Source organism: Apodemus sylvaticus, chromosome 14, assembly GCF_947179515.1.
Source record: "Apodemus sylvaticus chromosome 14, mApoSyl1.1, whole genome shotgun sequence".
NCBI lineage: Eukaryota > Metazoa > Chordata > Mammalia > Rodentia > Muridae > Apodemus > Apodemus sylvaticus.
The window spans coordinates 19,939,546-19,951,906 of NC_067485.1; the positions used below are offsets into that span (position 1 = coordinate 19,939,546).

A 12,361-nucleotide genomic window follows, 5' to 3' on the forward strand; every position below is an offset into this window, starting at 1 on the left:
TGGTACCTTCTCTCATGTTTGCCAACAGTGCACAGTGTTTCAGTTTCTCCACCTCCTCCAGGGATTTGTTATTCTGGGGGGGGGTTGTTTGTCTTGTTTTTATAGCGGTATTAGGGTGTGTGAGGAGTTCTTTGATGCATTTCTTCTTTGTTTTTAAGTCAGTAAACTTTTATGGAAGGGATTTCACCTGCCCTGTCCACTAAGATCACTGAAGGTCAACTTTTCTCAAAGAACCCGTGCTTAACCCAGATATGCTAACAGCACAGAGATCTTCAGTGTCAATTTCTTCAACACTTTACTTTCAGAACCATCTTAGGATCTCTCTGCCTCTCACAAGCTGACACCCTACAGGGGTTCAAATCATACACATCCCTTTCTCAATCAGAAATGCTGTAGATCTCTGTGTAGAATGTGTCAGTGTCAGAATAAGGAAGAGAAAGAGGTAGTGGTGGAGGGAGGAGGAGGAGGGGGAGGAGGAGAAGGAGAAGGAGGAGAAGGAAAAGGAGGAGGAGAAGGAGAAGAAGAGGAAGATAAGGAAGAGGAGAAGGAGGAAGAAGAGGTGGAGGAGAAGGAGGAGAAGGAGGAGAAAGAGGAGGAGAAAAATTAGTGAGTCTTTAACAGTTAACTGTCATATAGTTTTCCCATAGGCCCAATAAACAGTCCCAAGAGCAAGCAAAACCACAAATTACTGTGTGAGGCATTTCTAACAATGTGCGGCTCCGGGAGAAATCCTATCAAGACAGACCTCAATCTGTTGTTTTTGAGTTAAGCAGTCAGTCCCCGCCAAATTCCCTTTGCCGTTTCTCTCTCCAGCCGAGTCAGTCTGCTGACTCGGAATGACTAAAACCCTTCCTTTCCTCATGCACTCCTTTCAAACAATTACTTTACATTTTTTACTGAGTTACTCATTTGTATGAATGTGTGTGCTCACGTGTGCAACGCCGAGGGAGTCGGTTCTCTTCCTCTACTGTGTGGGTCTGGGGAATCCTCACTCAGGCTTGGCTGTGAGCACCTTCATCTGCTGAGCACCCCTCCCCAGCCCACTCCTACCCCTGCTCCCTTCCCATTTGTGTCAGGAGGTTGAACATGAATTTGATGTCTTTGCTAATCTCTGTGACCAGCTGTAACTGTAAGACATGAACTCAGGAGAAGGCCTTTCCCTTGTCCCCTTGAAAACAAAAGTGGCATCCAGGTCCTCTCAGGAGTGACAGCCAACTTGGCTGGAATATTGGTTTTGGCATCTGTAAGGATTCATACTTACCGAGCACCCCATTTTTATAGTTTGGCCGTTAAGATCCAAGTCTCCAGTTGATAAGATAAGGCATTCCAAGCCAGGCGGTTCAGGGCGGAGGAGGAAGTCGATACATTTCAGCCCGTCCCGTTCCTGTTTAGTGAAGCCCCTCCGCCCTCTCAACTTGCCCTTCCAGACTCTCCCTTCTCCAAGCATGTCCTTGGCAAGCACCGAGTCTTCTTTGAAAGTTTTCTGTGTTGAATAAGAGGCCTTTGATTTTCCTTTTCCTTTTATAACTTGCCGTAGTTAAGAGCCCCAGGGCCCCTAGTTACTATTTCTATGACATTTGGATCACACACACAAGCAAACAGTTGAGTTGAGTTCATCATAACCTTTTAATAACAGCATCCATCTGCACTTCTCTTTAGAGTGTAGGAGATGCTTGCACACATAACTCTTCGTGGGCCCACATGTATAGAAACACTGTGATCGATAAAGCAGAAGTTAGCCCTGTTTTGCAGAGGAGTTTGAACCCTAGAGGGATCAAATGGCTGGCCCTAGCCACACTGGCACACAGGACTCAGGCCCAGACCTTTTGAATCTTAATCTGTACCAAGGAGGATTCTGTTTTGTATCGGTGATTATGGAATTATGAAAACACATGGAAAAGAAGGTTAGCAAATTATTCCTGTGTGTAATGCTTGCAAAAGATTTGAAAAGTGTGGAAGAAAATACAATCAATCAAATGAAAACCACTAAATTTGTGACATTTAGGACTCAGGAAATAATCTCTCTTTTTTTTTAACTTTCTATATTTTTTGTTTACATTCCAAATGTTTTCCCCTTTCCTGGCTCCCCATAAGTCCCATAAGCCCTCTTCCCTCCACCTGTTCCCCAATCAACCTCCTCCCACTTCTCTATCCTAGTAATCCCCTACATTGCTGCATTAAGCCTTTCCAGGACCAGGGCCCTCTCCTTCCTTCTTCTTGGGAATGATTTGATAGGTGGGATTGCAAGCTGGTACAACCACTCTGGAAAATCAGTCTGGCGGTTCCTCAGAAAACTGGGCATGACACTTCTGGAGGACCCTGCTATATCACTCCTGGGCATATACCCAGAGGATTCCCTGGCATGCAATAAGGACACATGATCCACTATATTCATAGCAGCCTTATTTATAGTAGCCAGAAGCTGGAAAGGACCCAGATGTCCCTCAATGGAAGAATGGATACAAAAAATATGGTCTATTTACACAATGGAATACTACTCAGCAATTAAAAACAATGAATTCATGACATTTTTAGGCAAATGGTTGGAACTGGAAAATATCATCCTAAGTGAGGTAACCCATTCACAAAAGAACACACATGGAATGCAGTAACTGATAAGTGGATATTAGCTCAGGAAATAATCTTACAGAAATGGTGGGGAAAGAATATGATAGACTGCTGAAATTCATTTATCTAGTCTTTGGCAGTAATCTCCAGGAAGAGCTAAATGAGAAACGGAGTTACCTAGAATTCTACATAAGTTCTAAGAATAAGAGCTCAGATAATTTAACTGGAGTCCCTACAGCAGTGGTTCCCAATCTAGGGTGCATGACCCCTTTGGAGGTCAAATGACCTTTCACAGGGGTCACCTAAGACCATCAGCAAACACAGATATTTATACTATGATTCATGGCTGTAGTAACATTACAGTTATGAAGTAGCAAAAAAAAATGTGATTTTTATGGTTGGAGATTACTACAGGCCTCTAATACCAGCATTCTGGAGACTGAAGCAGGAGGATCACAAGTTCAGAGCCAGCCCAGGCTACAAAATAAGACCTTGTGTCCAACCCTTCCTCCTCAAAACCCCAAGGGAGGGAAGTCACATATCTGTATAGAGAGAAAGTCTGGGTTTGCAGCCCCTACCTGGGCCCCTGCCTCAGAATCACATGTTTGGTAACAGAGTCAACATTATCCAAGCAGCCATGGCTTGGAGATTACCACTCATCTGTATTTTGATGTATTTGTTGATATTAATCACCTTCCTCAATTGACGTGAGAACCTCAAGGTGCTCTAAGAGCTGTCTGGTTTGTCCCAGAGACTCTCAGACGTCCTTGAGTTTTTATAACTGAATAAATAGACGAGGGCCTCCTGACTGAGCAGAGAGCTACAGAGGAGAAGGAGCCAAGCCGCACTCTCCCTTCCCCAGCCATCTGAATTTCAGATTTTAGGTTTGGTGGAGCAGTCCTCAGTGATCGAGCCTTCGAACCAGAGAGAAGTGCAAGGAGCAAGACACAGGCACTGGGGAGAAGCTTGTAGGGGAACATTTGCTGATCTCATCAAGGGTGGCTTTTGTTAGCAAGATAGCATTTGTATGCCCATGTATGTAGGGGGAACTTACAATGATCCGTGTCCTAACTCAGTCTTTGGTAAGGGAAACTATAAAACTCTCAACGGACTCACAATTTAAATGCTCAAGGGATATCTGCAGAAGGTCTCACACAAAATAAGGAATAGATATAATTTAGTACTTCACACAGTTCCTCTGTACAGGGAATAATCAATCCCACCCATAAGTATCTGGCATTCACAGTGTGCATTTTCCCATTTCGAATTTGGCTAAAAGTAAGGCAGATAGTGTTTGTGTGAGTGCTGATGTGGTCTGGAAGATCAATGGTGGTGTTCTATTCCATGGCGTTTACTTAATTTCTCTGAGGTCTGTGTGTTAATTACTGCTGAGTGGTGCTGAACAGAATTCATATTCTCCTCACAGTTCTGTGAGTTTTTGGCTTCCCAGTTGATTATGCTCTGTGGTGAGGCCCATACACAGTGACGAATGCTATGTTTTAAATAAGTGAGCATAGGCTTAGAGATGTCAAAACCTACTTTAATAAGGATTCTCAAACACTTCACCCTGCCCCCTCTAGCCCATCGTTCAAAGATAGGGGAGGAAAGATCGTAGGACAAAGAGATGTGGATCTGTTTAGAAGTAGTTCTTTGGGGGATTCCTATCTCCTTTGTCAGGATACCAGTAATCCAGTTCAGCAGTGTCAGGATACCAAACACGAATCAGCAGCGGTCGTGGCATGATCCAGCAGAAACAGCCAGGCCTCCACCGTTTCAGCACAAGTCAGAGGGAGTGACCAGAATCATTCAGGATGCCAGGAGTCATTCTCTGACATGCCTCTCTCAAAGAAGTGAATACACAAGACCAAAAAAGGTTTGCACAGCTAGCTATCCAAGCACCCTATCACTGTCTGTTGAATCCTACTTACACCCTCTCCAAACATCACGTGTTCTCACACAGGTCTTGCCTCAGCAAAACATCACATGAGTCTGCCTCAGCAAAACACTACGTGAGTCTCTATCCCATGACACAATCAGAAATTTCCACTTCAAGTGACCTTTAAAAATATGTAATTTACGTGTGTATGTCTGAGTGTGTGCATGCATGCATAGAGGAGCAGGTGATCATAGCGGCCAGAAGAGGGTGCTATATCTCTTGGAGCATCTGTGAGCAGCATGATGCGGGTGCTGGAATCTTAACCCTATTCCTTTGGCAATAAGCTCTCTTAACCACTGAACCATCTCTCCAGCCTCTAAATGACCTTTGTATAGCTACATAATATTCCTCTGCATACTAATTCTCCTGGTTCTCAAGTCTACTTTGTCTGAAATAAATTTAACCACACTCTAACTTATTTTTGGATGGTGTTAACCTGGCATAGCTTTTAAAATTATTTATTTTACATTTGTTCAGTATGTATGAGTGTGTAAGTGTGTGTGTGTGTGTCTGTGTGTGTGTGTGTGTGTCTGTGTGTCTGTGTATGTGAACTAATTTTATTAAGGTTGTTTATAGGACCATGGGCACTTTGCCAATGGTAAGTGGCTACACCAGTAAGAAACAATTTTTCTATTATCTATTAACTTTGTATAAATCCTTAGGGAGAAATGGGCCTGATGACCCTTCCCCCTTCTGTGACCCGGAGTTGATAGGCTCAGTTTTATATTGATCTTGGCCAGGGAATCACAGCTCCTGTGAGTTCAAAAGTGTAGTACCCACACCATATCTGCAAGTCAGCACTCCATAGGTCTTCCCCAGCTTCTCCTACTCATTTTTTTAAACCACCCCTTTTCTGGAGGTGTTTCCTGAGCCTTAGAGGGGGTGATATAGCTGTCCCATTTTTGCCTGAGCATTTATTTATTCTCAATACTTTGAATAGTTATAAGTCTTTGCAGTGGCCATTGCAAAAAGATGTCTCTGGTCAAAGCTGACAGTAACGCTGAGCTATAGGCATAAACATAGTTACATAGAAGGCCATTTTATGGGTAAGTCATATTCATTTAACAAAACAGCAGTAGTTGCTTCTGTACTAAGGGCTGTAAGGGCCCCAGCCGAAGGCTCTACCTGGTTTCCAGCTCCTGCAGAGTTTATGTCTTCCTGCAGAGTGGGCACCAGTGCCAATCAGAAGGCAGGCAGTTGATTACCTGGTAACACACTTACCATTACTGTACTGGTGGCCTCATGCTGTCTGGCTGGTCAGTATTGTTGCACACAGGGTCCACATCTGGGTAATACTGCTGATGGCAATTATCTGTAGTAGTTCTAGGCTTTTCTATGCCCTCTTTTGTGCTTGAATAATGACACGGAAACCTATTGTATTTATTAGTAAGCTTCAAGCACTATAGCTGGTCAGACTTTCATCTATCCTAGCCCAACCACTCTAATTATTGCTCAGTCCCATGTCCCATTACCTGCCATCTTAGTTCTCACCCTGGATGTTCCTGCTCCATCCATGTCCTCATGGTGATGGCTCTCTGGCAACTCTCCAGAGACTCCCTCATTTCTTTCAATGTGATATCCTCTCTCCCTCCCTCCCTCCCTCTCTCTCTCTCTCTCTCTCTCTCTCTCTCTCTCTCTCTCTCTCTCCCTCTCTCTCCTTCACAGCTATAGGTTGATCAGCTCCTTATTAACCAATCAGAGGTGATGGAGAACAATTTTTACACAACACTGAGATGCTTCAGTAATAAAGGCAATGTCAATATCCGGACTACAATTAGATCTCTGGTCACAGTTATCAGTATCTGAATACACAGTGCACAAAAACATTTCCCATCGGCTATCCCCCTCCCCCCACCCAGAAATCTGAGTATAGCATCTGCTGACACTACGAGAGCTCCAGAAGGGAGGACATTTCCAGTCCAGTTCCAGACTGATTGCTTTACGTCTGCGAACCAAACATGTGGCTTGCATGGGCTTTCTATGGGAGGTCTCATGTAATTCTTGTTCTTTTAAAATGTATTTATTTATTTATTTATTTATCTATTTATTTATTTATTTATTTTAGTGTGCATTGGTGTTTTGGCTGCATGTATGCCTGAGTGAGGGTGTCAGATCCCGTTTTGAGCTGCCATGTGGGTACCGGGAATTGAACCTGGGTCCTCTGGTTGAGGAGTTAGTTATCTTAACTGCTGAGTTGTCTCTCCAGTCCCTGTCATTCTTAATCTGATTCCTTTTATTCGCCAAATGTTTCTCCTCTGTATCAGTCAAGGTTTGGTGTTCAGTTTTGGAAACACCTCAGCCATCATTACTTAAATTGTTTCCTTGCCCTTTTAAAATTCTTCACCTGCAAATTCAGAAACCTTCTGTTACTTTGTCTGCAACTTCTCCGCAGTTACTATGTGTCCTGTTGGGTTTGTTTGTTTGTTCTCATTTCTTTTCTCTTTACATTTCAATTGGAGAAATTTTCACTGATGTATCTTCCAGTTCACTGTTCCTTCCTCTGGCCTCGTCTTGTCTATATAAAGAAGTCTATCCAGTGCTTTCTTTGCCTGGGCTCGTGGTTTTGATTGCTATCGTTTCCTTTGGATTTTTCTTAGATTTCCTGTTTTTCAAATATTCTTCATCTATTCTTGAATGTTTTCAAACCTTTTTATAGCATCTTTAACATATTAAGCTTAATAATTTTACATGTTTTATAATTCCACAATCTATGTCATATTTGAGGTTTCTTTTTTCAGATTGTACCTTTAAAGCATTTCTTGTAATTTTTTTGGATAATTTTAAAACCATGAAAAGTACTTCCAGAATAGGAGCTTTTTTTTTTTTTTTTTTTTTTTAAGATCTTCATCTTGAAAGGATGGAGTCCTGGAAAACAAAATCCACAGATGTGTGAGAACACACTAGAGGGGAACTCTGAAGTGTCTCTAGCCTGTTCCTGCTTGATTTTCTTCTCTGTGCACCCCTGACTGTCTTAAAACTTGCTCTGTAGACCAGGCTGCCCTTGAACTCACATAGAGAGAGATACGCCTACTTTTGCCTCCTGAGTCCTGGTTTAAGCACTCAGACATGTTCCACCACTGTCCAGCTTTGTCTCCAGATTTCTGAACATTGATCCTTTCCCTATGATCTAACTCATTTTTCATGGGCATTTAAAATAGGGTTATTTTCAACGTGTTCATCTCTTTTTATTCCTCTTTTAAAGACAGGGCTGATGATTCCCAAGCATTTAGCCACTTCACTAGGAACCATGTCAGTTCCAGGGGCACAGGTGTGCGGGATGGGGGGCCCGGGGGCTATAATATGAGGGGCTCATCGTCAGCCCCTTTTGCTTGGATACCACTCAGGCTGCCTTTGTTCCTTCAAAACTGATGCAACATCTCTTCTGTATCCTCCGACTAGCCAAGATCCAACATGTCTTAGCTCTCCATCAGTCACCAAAATCTTGACACTCGTGGTTTTATCTCCAAACTTTCCAAACATGCAGGGGTGTGACTTTTATAAGGAGTATTCAGCTTTAACAGAGAGTGTTTCTGGTGTTAGCTAGGGTAACAACCTAGACAATGAAGAGCACAGTGTCACCAACTCGTGTTAGCTTACTTACCATTTTTACATTTTTATGATGGAGTAAAGTTGCAATGAGTTATTAGTACATTGTACTTTAGATTCTGAGTTTTGATGTCATTGAACATATCCGTCATATGATCCTGTCTCAAGATGCCTGACCACAGCAGAAACAATGGCTCCTGATGGCCACATACCATATTCTGTGTGTTTACAAACCATCACGTCTACAAAAGACCCTTCTTCATTGCTTGTATCCATAAAACAGTTCTACCTTTTGCCTTCAGCATTGTAGGAGGTAATGGTATGATAAGGCAGACTATGATATATATATATATATATATATATATATATATATGATACATATATATATTTCTCTCACACACAAATATATATGTATAATTATATGTATGTATTTATATACAAACAAATACATATATATAAAGTATATGTATATATATATATGTGTGTGTATATATATATATATATATATATATATATATATATATATATGATTTTTTTGAGATATTATCTATGTAGCTTTGGCTGTCCTGAAACTGTAGACCAAGCTTGCCTTGAACTCATAGAGACCCACATACTTTTGCCTGTACTACCATTCCCATCTTAGAGACTATGGTATTTTCTATGTTAAATGTGTCACATATATTTTTATGTAGAATGTTTTCACTTTGTGATGGCTTTATCAGGAGAGAACAGTAGCCCAAGTCAGAATATCCATGTATGTATCCAGATACTGGTTCTGCTCTTTATCCTTCATAGCTCATCCGTGGTGTGGTGGCACTGCCTTTCTCCCTTTCTTCTAGGGATGTCTGACCTTAACACCTTCTACTGGGGAGTCAGGGAAATGATCAATATGAATCTCTTGAGAAAAGTAACTTCAGAAATGTAAGAAAAGTCTAAAAGGGAGCACCTCTGATGGATAACCATGGTTACTAATGTGACTGGATTGAGAGATGCCTCAAAGATTAGTAAAGCACATTTCTCTGCATGTGAGGGTGAGTGTGCATGTGTGTGTGTGTGTGTATTACATGCATGGGGTGGTACATGTGTGGGGTGGATGTTTCTAGAGAAGATTAGTAAAAGAAAGTCCTGTGGACCCACCTTGGACACGGGCAGCTGGGGCTGGGGGCTGAAATTCAGCAAAGGAAGAAAAAGGAGGAAGGCCACAAGGATACTCTTAATACCTGTCTGTCTGTTCATCTGTCTGTCTGTCTGTCTCTGTCTCTTTGTGTCTTTGTCTCTCTCTGTCTCTCTGTTTCTCTCTTTTGCTCCTGTCTACCATGAGGTAAACAGCCCCCCTGCAGACTTATCTGTCACCACGATGTTTTTTCTCCTTAGTGTAGGTCAGAAACATGCAGTCAAGTGGTCGTGGGTTTTAAACTGGCATTATGAGTCAAAATAAACATTTCTTTCCTCAACATGTTTCTTTCCAGCATTCATCACAGCAGCAAACAGACTGACATAGCCTTCATAACCACAGACCCTGGGACATGGTCTGTGAGTACCAGAGTTCATCTGAAGGGCTGCCAAAGGCAATTATTCAGAACACAAAACTTCACTCTCTAAGAGAGGGAGAAATTATCAAAGAAAAGAAAAAATTCTGAGAGAATCACACAAAAGCCAACTCGTCAAACTGGGTTTTGCCTGTTTCATTAGCAGATATTAATTATACATAATAGTGGGCTTATGACACTTTCACACTTGCAAATAATGCATTTTGATCGCACTCACTACTCATGACCCTCTTCCAAACTTCTGGAACCTCTGCTGATTGTTCCATCTTTACAGCCAGTCCTGTTTTCAACTGTCTGTCTGTCTATCTGTCTTTGTCTCCCCCTTCCCCTCCCCCTTCCCCCCCCATGTCTTTCAAGAAATCTTTTATAAAGGGAAGCCTCAAAACTATTTTATTTTCAAAACTAAAACCTTCTAGATTTACAGGGGGAAAACTTAAACCTAGTTTATTTTTCTCTTAGAGAGCCTTAGCGCCAGACATCTCCGAAATGCCTTTCAAGTGGGGCTCGTGAATGTCAAACCTTGACAATAGCTTATGCTGTAAGGACAAAGCCTTCTTTCTTCTTAAGTGAAGAAAGAATTCCAGGGATTGTTCATCACTGAGGAGAGGCAAGCACTGAGGCTCTAAGCTGTCCCCACACCCAGGGGCCCATTCAGGGGACCAAGTTTAAAGCCAAGCAGATCTATAGATATAATGTTACTGTGCATCATGCAAAGATTATCCTTATATTATTCAAATGCTGATTTCTCTGCCCCCATGTCTAGTTGGAAGCAGACATGGCATTGTGATGTATATTCTAAGAGTCTCTTGCTTCAATGTTGTGTAAACATCACTCTTCAAGTATTTCTGATTGGTCAATAAAAGCTGATCAGCCAATGACTGGTCAGAAGAGAATGGGGTTGGACTTCCGATAATAGTGAGGGGAAGGATAGAGGAGAGAGGAAGAGAAGAAGATTGGCAGTGGGTTGAGGGCTGGGCAGACACCATTAGAAAACAACTGGAACTGACAGAGCCAAATCAATTCTAAAATGCAAATATATTGGGGATTTTGGATGGGAGGTGGCGAGATTCTTATAGAATTATTAGAATAGATTAATAACTGCCCAGTTATGCTGTAAGCTTATCAAAATCTAATAGTTTCTGCCTATTTATTTGGGAGCTAGTTGGGATAAACTGATAACTATAAATTTCCTATAACACAGATCTTTTTTAAGAAAGACAAGAAAGGATACTTCAAAGAGGATTGAGGTCAGAGACAGGGGTAAACAAAAACATTGAGAAGTAATTTATGGCAAAAAGTAATTCTAGTTAACTAATTATAATGACAGTTCCTTTAAATGTGTGTGTGTGTGTGTGTGTATGTATATGTGTGTGTATGTGTGTGACATGTGTGTGTGTACACACTTGAGTGTGTGTGAGCACGTTATCTTGCTGAGACAGGGTGTCACGGCACAGGGTGTCTTGAACTCACTCTCTAGCTATGGCTGGTGTAGAACTCCTTTTCCTTCTGCCTCTCCCTCACAAATGCTGATATCATTTACATAAAATTTTTTCATAATAGTATTGTGACTAATATTTCAAATGTGTATAATTTTGAGGTGCACACTTTTAATATGAAAGGGACAAAATGGCATGATATTAGCATTCTTCCCATAACTAGAAAACCGTGAGGGGCTGGGGGCAGGGAGGGGATTGTGTGCCTGCTGGGTACATTAGTTATTCTTCTACTGCTCTGAGAAAACAGTGACCAAAAAGCAACCTAAGGAAGAAAAAATTAGTTTCAGGTTATGGCTTTAGATTAGCAGTTCTCATCCTTCCTAACACTGACTTTTTAATATAGTTCCTCATGTTGTGATGACTCCCAACCATAAAATTCTTTTTGTTGCTACTTCATAACTGTAAATTTGCTACTGTTATGAATCACAAAGTAAATAACTGATATGCAGGATATCTGATGTGCAACCCCTGTGAAAAGGCTGTGTGACCCCCAAAGGGGTCACCACCCACAGGTTGAGAACTGCTGTTCTAGAGGGAAAGAGGTCCCCGTGGTGAGCAGAAGCACTGTGGTAGCAGAAGCAGGATACTCCAAGTCCACACTCAGTGAGAGACTTCAGCAAGGTTGCACCTCCTAAAGATTCCAAAACTGCTGCACCTCCTAAAGATTCCAAAACTGCCTCCAAAGCACACCACTAACCAGGTGGTCAAATACACGAGCCTTTGGGAGACAGTTCTCATTTGAACCACCGCACTGGCCCCTGACCCTCAACGGCTCATGGCCATGTCATAATGTAAAATACATTCAGTCCAACACATAAGAGTCTCAACACCCTTCAGCAACCCATTGACTCGAGGCAGTCTCTTACTTGTGACCCATCTGTTAAGGAAATTACAAAACAACAGCAAATTAAATTCAGTGGCACAGACTATACCTTCCCATTCCCAAAGGGAGGAAAGGGATCATAATGAGGAATTACTGGACCAAAGCAAGACCAAAAACCAGTGGGACAAATGCCAAATCCAGCAGTGTCTGAGGTTTCATTTTCAAAGTACTTAGATGGTGCCTGCCTCTGCTGCCTACAACCGCCTACCTCCCCACACCCGACTCCCTACGCCCCACCCACCTGCCACCACCCTCTCTGGCTTGTTCCACTCCCTGTATGCAGTTCTCCTTGGCAGGTACCTCATGGTTCTGACATCTCCAGCATCTTGGGGGGTGGGGTCTCCCGTAACCCACACTTTACCATCTATTACTTTACTCAAGG

The 12,361-nt window shown here is 42.2% G+C and overlaps 1 non-coding gene across 1 annotated transcript; it reads right to left on the reverse strand.

Annotated features, from left to right (window-relative positions):
* Window positions 1-623: 623 nt before the first annotated feature.
* On the reverse strand, window positions 624-751 carry LOC127665361 (small nucleolar RNA SNORA18). Its single transcript, XR_007973403.1, has one exon. It is a non-coding gene; the product is annotated as a small nucleolar RNA SNORA18 (small nucleolar RNA).
* Between the last annotated feature and the right edge of the window lie 11,610 nt (window positions 752-12,361).